We start from the raw sequence: 7,357 nt of genomic DNA, 5'->3' as shown, positions 1-7,357 counted from the left end.
CAGGTCGAGGCTGCGGTGGCCGGGAGCGGCCACTGCACTCCAGTCTGGGCTACACAGTGAGACTCCAACTCAAAAAAAAAAAAAAAAAAAAAACTCAACTTCATCTCTCCCATACATCAGAGACTAGCAAATTGAAGATGTCATTATATAGAGATCTTAATTTCTACTTAGAAATCAAGTTAATAAAAGATCAATATGTTCCTGATTAAACTAGATGTTGTGTGTATGACTAGGTGAGGTCGGAGATGTGGGTTGGTAAAATGAATTGGCTAAGACAGTTATGGATTTAGAAAGATGGATTTATTTAAGAGAAGGTATGTTGTGAAGAGTATAATAAGCAGAGTGGTAGAGAGAGGCTGTTTGTTGTCTATAGACAGACAGGGGTTAGAGGAAATTTTTATTGGGCTGTGCTGGGGAATTTTGTGTTGTGTTGGGGAAATTATGTGATAGATGAGAACTTTTTAAGAGGGAAATTATTTATGTAATATATTTTGAGTCTTGTAAGAGATAAATTATTTATATATGTTAGGTTTTGTAAGATGGTTGATTGTGGTGTTTTGTTTTTTAAGATAGAGTTAGTTAACTGCTTTTTATTTGTAGTGGTCAGTTAAAGGTTAGTTTTTAATAATAATTTATAGTTATTTAATACATTTTCATAACTTTTGTTGTGATCAGTTAATTTTTTGTCATCTGTCTGGCCTAATGTTTTTCCACACTAAATATACAGAACATTGCATATTTCTGTGAAAGTCAGTGTGACAACTCAATTTTCCAGTCTGGTTGAAAGTGACTCTGCTTTTTGCTTTAGCTAATATTCTATGCTTCCTTTTTATTTATTCAGTATCACATAACCCAGGAATTTCCCAGCAAATTGTATGGTTGAATAAAGTCAACATTTTTCCCCTAGGTTCTTACAACTGTATCATATGTAGTGATATTAAAAGGAGAATGAATTCCATTAAACATGAGACCTTACTTGATGGATTTATTTATTTATTTATTTAGAGTCAGAGTCTCACTCTGTCACCTAAGATGGAGTGCGGTGGCACAATCACAGCTCAACACAGCCTCAAGTTCCTGGGCTCAGGTGACCCTTACATCTCAGCTGCCCAAGTGGATGGGACTCCTGGCACACACTACCATGCCCAGGTAATTTTTTGATTTTTTTTTTTTTTTTGAGTAGTAGTCCCACTCTGTTGCTCAGACTGAAGTGCAGTGGCACACTCACTGCCACCACAGACTCAACCTGCTGGGCTCAGGTGATCTTTCTGCCTCAACCTTCCAAGTAGCTGAAACCACAGATGTGTGCCACCACGCCCGGCTATTTTATTTTATTTTTTTTTATTGTAGAGATGAGGTCTCACCAAGTTGCCCAGGCTGGTCTCAAACCCTGGACTCAAGTAATCCTCTTGCCTCTGCCTCCCAATGTGCTGGAATTACAAGCATAAGCCACTGCACCTGGCTTTTGCTATTAGTATTATTATTTTTGTAGAGACATGGTCCTACTATGTTGCCTAGGCTAGTCTGGAACTCCTGGGCTCAAGCAATTCTCCTGCCTCAGCCTCCCAAAGTGCTGGGATTACAACTGTGAACCACCATGCCTGGCCTTGATGGGTTTAGATATCCAAGTTGGAGGTTCATAATTGGAGAGAGCTAAGTTTCTCTGCATAATAGAGGAAAACAAATTTAAAGTGTAGAGGACTGTTGTAGAGGGAAGAGGAGCTAGGAAGGGAAGTGAGGGAAGCCAGCAAAATTCTGAAAGATTAGGTGTACATAGGGTTAAACATTATTGAGAAACCTCCAGAATGGGAAGCTAACTGAAAAGAATTTTAAGATTAGCATTGCCAGCCAGGCTCGGTGGCTCAGTCTGTAATCCCGTGCCTTTGGGAGGCTGAGGTGAGTGGATTGGCTGAGCCCGCAGGTTCTTGACCAGGCTAGGCAGCGAGACCTCATCTCTACAATCAATCAAAAAATCAGCCAGCCGTGGTAGCGCACGCCTGTAATTCCGGCTACTTGGAAGGCTGAGGCGGAAGGATCACCGGAGCCCAGCAGGTCGAGGCTGCGGTGGCCGGGACCGGCCACTGCACTCCAGTCTGGGCGACAGAGTGAGACTCCAACTCCAAAAAAAAAAAAAAAAAAAAAGAAGATTAACATTGTCCTTTATACAAAGTTCAGTTGTTCATCATTTCAATTTAATCATTTCATCTTCTCCCTGCCCCCACCCCCAAATCTTTTATAATACCTACTACCCAAATAAATGCTTAGTACAAGTACGATCTGTAAAATTCGTTGAAAGAAATGAGATCACATATGTGGAAGGAGTCAGAAAACTGGAAGGATGGCATGAAAATGTATTCCCTGAGAATTCATAGGATCCTTCAAGAGGAGATGGATTTCCTCCATGGGGCTTGGGATTGGCGGTCAGAGGCATTTTAAAGTAATCCCAGACGGTAGAGAGTTGGCTATACTTAAAAGCTGTATGTTTGGTCCCTCCTCTCATTCCATAATGTGTGTCTGGAGATGGGGAGAGTCCTTGCAATTGCCCTCGTTCTGTCTTCCTTTAAGTCTCCCCCAGTAGGCAGATGTTCTTTTGCAGCCCACATGTCTACAATGAGGGCTGCCATTCACGGCCACTGAGCATAGCCTTGGAAGTTGTGCAGTGCCCACGGCACCCGGCCCACACTCTTTTCACCAAGCTGTGAGACATGCCCAAGTGGGGGTACCTTTTTATAACTTGTACCAAAGGGCCCTGTGGGATAGAGGTTGCCCTGCTGCCACTGGCTGTGTCAGAATAGGAAGGGAAACCCACCCCTCCCATACTTGTCCTATATTACATCTCCACCTACCTTTCCCTGGAGGGTTATACAATCCTCCACTCGAGTTTCATGAATTGTTCCTGCCATAGCGACCTCACTCCCTGTACCCCTGTAATTTGCAAAGCTGCCTCTCTCACAATGGAGTTATACTTCTCTTTGCAACACAGAACGGGTTTTTTTTATTTCTTTGATCCTTGACCTTTCAATCTGTGTTCTCTTAGGCCTACTGGGAATAATGAGCAAGCCTACTGGAGTCAGGTACCTCTTAAATGGCTTCTCCCTTTTCTACACAAAGACACAAAGGTACTGCCAAAGCTTTGAAACTAAATCCTTAGACTTCTCCAGTCTGTGCTTGTACGTATTACATAAAAAGAAGCCTAAAGAAAGGGAGAAAGAAGGGGACAAAGAATGTGGGTTTCTTTTTCCAGTTACAATTGTTTGCAATTTCTGATTTTTTTGCACTGTGCACACAGAGAATCAGAGAGGTTATATAACTTTCCCGAGGTTACACAGCTAGTAAGTTGTGGACTGGAAGTTGATCCCAGGACTTCAGATTTGCTGGTGCAGGGCTCTTCCACCATAGCTAAGCTGTCCTTGGATGGTTGAGGCTAGCTGCCAGGTTTGAAGTAGAAATAGGTTTCTACTCCATAAGGAGAGACACATTACTGTCCTTCAGCAGGTGGAAAAAACAGTATAGGTTGTATAATATCTCTATAGTCAAGACAGTTAAAGTATCCACCTCCTGAGGTGTCTGCCTGTTTTACCCCCAAGTGGGCAGTCCTACATACCATACCAAGTGTGTGCAACATGACTCTGTCTTTGTGGCCACAGTTGATTGGAACAGCCATCGCTCCTCGATTCTAGCTGGACTAATAAGATCTTGATATTCTCTCTCTCTCTCTCTCTCTCTCTCTCTCTCTCTCTGTCTCTCTCTCTCTCTCTCTCTCTCTCTCTCTCTCTCATTAGTAGTAGAATCAGGAGTAACCAGTTCAATCTAAAAAGGTTGAACAGAAGAGATACATACTTAGGGGTTGTGGGTTGGCCATCTTCTACTTGCCATGTGGAATTAGAAGCTGAGGAGTGTTGCCAGGCCAAGGTGTGTGGATTGCCTGAGCCCGAGGGTTCAAGACCCGCCTGGGCAACTTGGCAAAACCTCATCTCTACAATAAATAAAAAAAAACTAGCCGAGTGTGGTAGCACGCGCCTGTAGTTCCGGCTACTTGGAAGGCTGAGGCGGAAGGATCGCCGGAGCCCAGCAAGTCGAGGCTGTGGTGGCCGGGAGCGTGCCACTGCACTCCAGTCTAGGCGACAGAGTGAGACTCCAACTCAAAGTGTTATGCAGGGAGATGAAGAATGGCACACAAAACAAAGAAATAGAAAGAGATTCTGGATGTCTTTAGTTCCTGGTCCCAATGAATATCTACTTTGTTTGAGGAGTCCAAAAAACTTGAGGTAGAGATCACCACATCTTGAGCCAGTCATTTCCAAATCATAAATCAATACCAATTTATTATACATTTTCATGTAACAAGAGGCCATACAGTTTAATGGTTAAAGATCCCAGTGTAGACACAGACTGCCTAGGTGACTGGGTAAGTTTATTAATATCCATTTCCCCAAGTACAAGACAGTAATATAATAGTACCTTTCTCATGAAGTTTTTGTGATGATTAAATGAATGGATTTTTTGAAAAGTTATCAGAATAAAGACTGAAACATAGAATGCAGTATGTAAGTGTTAGCTATTATTCACAATTGTTTTCTTCTCCTTAATCCTATTTTATACATAGGGAAACCAAGACCCAAGAAGTCAGGAGTTGGCCCTTGATGTATCAATTACATAGTAAGACTGGGCCTTGGAACTAAGGTCTCCTGATCCTAAGTTTTACTCACAGGATACTGAGTAGGGTTGTGACTCAACTAAAAGAATTAACACCACTCTGAGTTGGATATAGTGACTGATGGGACTTTGTTTCTTCCTTCTTGGTGAGAGGATGAACACACTTGTCTTATTCTGTGAGGTCTGCTATAATAAATACCACAGGCACAGATGTCTGTGGCTCAAACATCATCACCTTCTAAGTCCCGAAACCACCCACCTATTGCAGAGTTTCCTTGGGAAGAGTGTTAAAACCTAAGCCTTGAGGATGTTATAAAAACTTATGAGAAAGCAGTTCCATGCCTATGGTACTCCAACTTGGACTGTCCAGCAGGGCTCCTATGCCTGTATAACTGTGAAAGAGGAAGAAGACTTAGTAATAATAATATCTAAATTTGAAAGTATTTTGCAAATAATCCTGTAGCCAAAAATACAGCTGCTAATGTTTAGAGAATCAGGAAGTACAGGAATCACAAGGAAGCACCACAAATGAACTCATCTGCTGGGTGCATCAAAGTGGATGATTCATAGGGGAATGCCTAGAAACTGCACCCCAAGCCCCCATCTACTGTCTGCTGAAGCCCTATGCCTATTCACTACTGATAGAACAATAAAAATTTCTATTTTTCTTCTGCCTTCCAAATCTCATATGAGCACCTCTTATTTGCAGCACACAGCCTAGAAGCCTACTGTCTAGAGAGTCTGGAAAATGTAGTTCTGAGGCTTCTAGCCCTCAAAATATAGGGGAGAGCATAGAAGAAAGTAAAAATAGTGCTGAAATGCCAATCATCTGCTATTGTCTATGTGTGTCGCTAGTCGGTGAAATCCATATACACTCTTTTGTCCAGGTTTAACTTTTTTTTTTTTTTTTTATTGAGTTGGACTCTCACTCTGTCAACCAGGCTGGAAGGCAGCAGCACGCTCCCAACCACCGCAGCCTCAACCTGCTGGGCTCAGGCGATCCTTCCACCTCAGCCTTCCAAGTAGCTGGAATTACAGGCATGTGCCACCATGCCTGGCTAATGTTTTGATTTATTGTAGAGATGGTCTCACTAAGTTGCCCAGACTGGTCTCGAACCCATGGGCTCAGGCAATCCTCTCACCTCAGCCTCCAGTAGTACTGGGATTATAGACATATAAACCTGGCTTCAGGTTTAACTTTCAAACAACAATAACAACATCTTGTTTCTGCCTGATATGCAATTATCCCTCATATAAATAGAGCTAAACTGTCTTCTCTCAAAATTCATATGTTGAAATCTTACCACCCAGTACCTCAGAATGTGGCTGTATTTGGAGATAGGGCCTTTAAAGAGGTAATTAAGTTAAAATTAGGCAGTCAGGATGGCCTCTAACACAGTCTGACTGGTGCCCTTGTAAGAAGAGGAAATTTTGGGCTGGGTTCTGTGACTCAACCTGTAATCCCAGCACTCAGGGAGGCCGAGGTGAGTGAATTGCCTGAGCCTGCAGGTTTGAGACCAGCCTGGCAACTTGGCAAGACCTCGTCTCTACAATAAATCAAAAAATTAGTCAAGCGTGGTAGCACACACCTGTAGTTCTGGCTACTTGGAAGGCTGAAGTGGAAGGATCACTGGAGCCCAGCAAGTCAATGCTGGATGGCCATGAGAGTGCCACCGTACTCCAGCCTGGGCAATACAGTGAGACTCCAACTCAAAAAAACAAAAAAAAGAGGAAATTTGGACAAACAGAGAAACACCAGGGTTGTGTACACATAGAGGAAAGGTCATGTAGACAGTGAGAAAGTGGCTGTCTACAAACCAAGAAGAGAGTCCTCAGGAGAAACCAAACCTGCTGACATCTTGATCTTAGACTTCTAACTTCTAGAACAGTGAGAAAAATAAAGGTCTGTTGTTTAAGCCACAGACATTTGTGTCTGTGGTATTTATTACTGCAGCCCTTGCAAGCTGACAAGTATGTTCACCCTCTCACCAGAAAAGAAGACAAAAAGTCCCATCATCACTCTATCCATCTCAGGATGATGTTATTTCTTCTAGGTGAGTCGCAATCCTACTTAGTATCACGTGAGTGAAGGACTAAATCACAGTTAACCACCACCAATACTTCTTATTGGTTTGTAGACAGCCACTTTCTCACTGTCTACATGACCTTTCCTCTATGTGTACACAACCCTGGTGTTTCTCTGTTTGTCCAAATTTCCTCTTTTTTTTTGTTTTTTTGAGTTGGAGTCTCACTGTATTGCCCAGGCTGGAGTACGGTGGCACTCTCATGGCCATCCAGCATTGACTTGCTGGGCTCCAGTGATCCTTCCACTTCAGCCTTCCAAGTAGCCAGAACTACAGGTGTGTGCTACCACGCTTGACTAATTTTTTGATTAGTCTTGTATAAGACAACAAAGAAAGGAAGAGAGAAAAAATTGGTTAATATATGTATAACAAAGTAAAAACAAAAATATGCATAGTTGTAACACTCTCTATTTCTGTATCAGGATACATGACCACAGTCAGAATTTATAACTTACTTTTTCCACTCCCCATTCTATGTTCCCTTAGTTTTTAGCCAACAGCACCTTAAGTGATCATGACTGACTTCCCTAGCCAGAGGGAGTGCTGTAATGGGAGCAGAGAAATGGAGCAGTACCTAGAGATAAGCTTTCTTTTTTTTTTTAATATGAGAGATACAA

At 42.4% G+C, this 7,357-nt stretch overlaps 1 pseudogene; it reads left to right on the top strand.

The window, feature by feature from the left end:
• LOC103275773 overlaps positions 1-2,702 on the top strand; it is a 6,644-nt pseudogene extending 3,942 nt beyond the window's left edge.
• The last annotated feature ends 4,655 nt before the right edge of the window (positions 2,703-7,357 follow it).

This window comes from Carlito syrichta, unplaced genomic scaffold, assembly GCF_000164805.1.
Source record: "Carlito syrichta isolate Samal-C Ts95f unplaced genomic scaffold, Tarsius_syrichta-2.0.1 Scaffold315709, whole genome shotgun sequence".
Lineage (NCBI taxonomy): Eukaryota > Metazoa > Chordata > Mammalia > Primates > Tarsiidae > Carlito > Carlito syrichta.
This window is presented reverse-complemented; position numbering and strand designations above follow the sequence as displayed.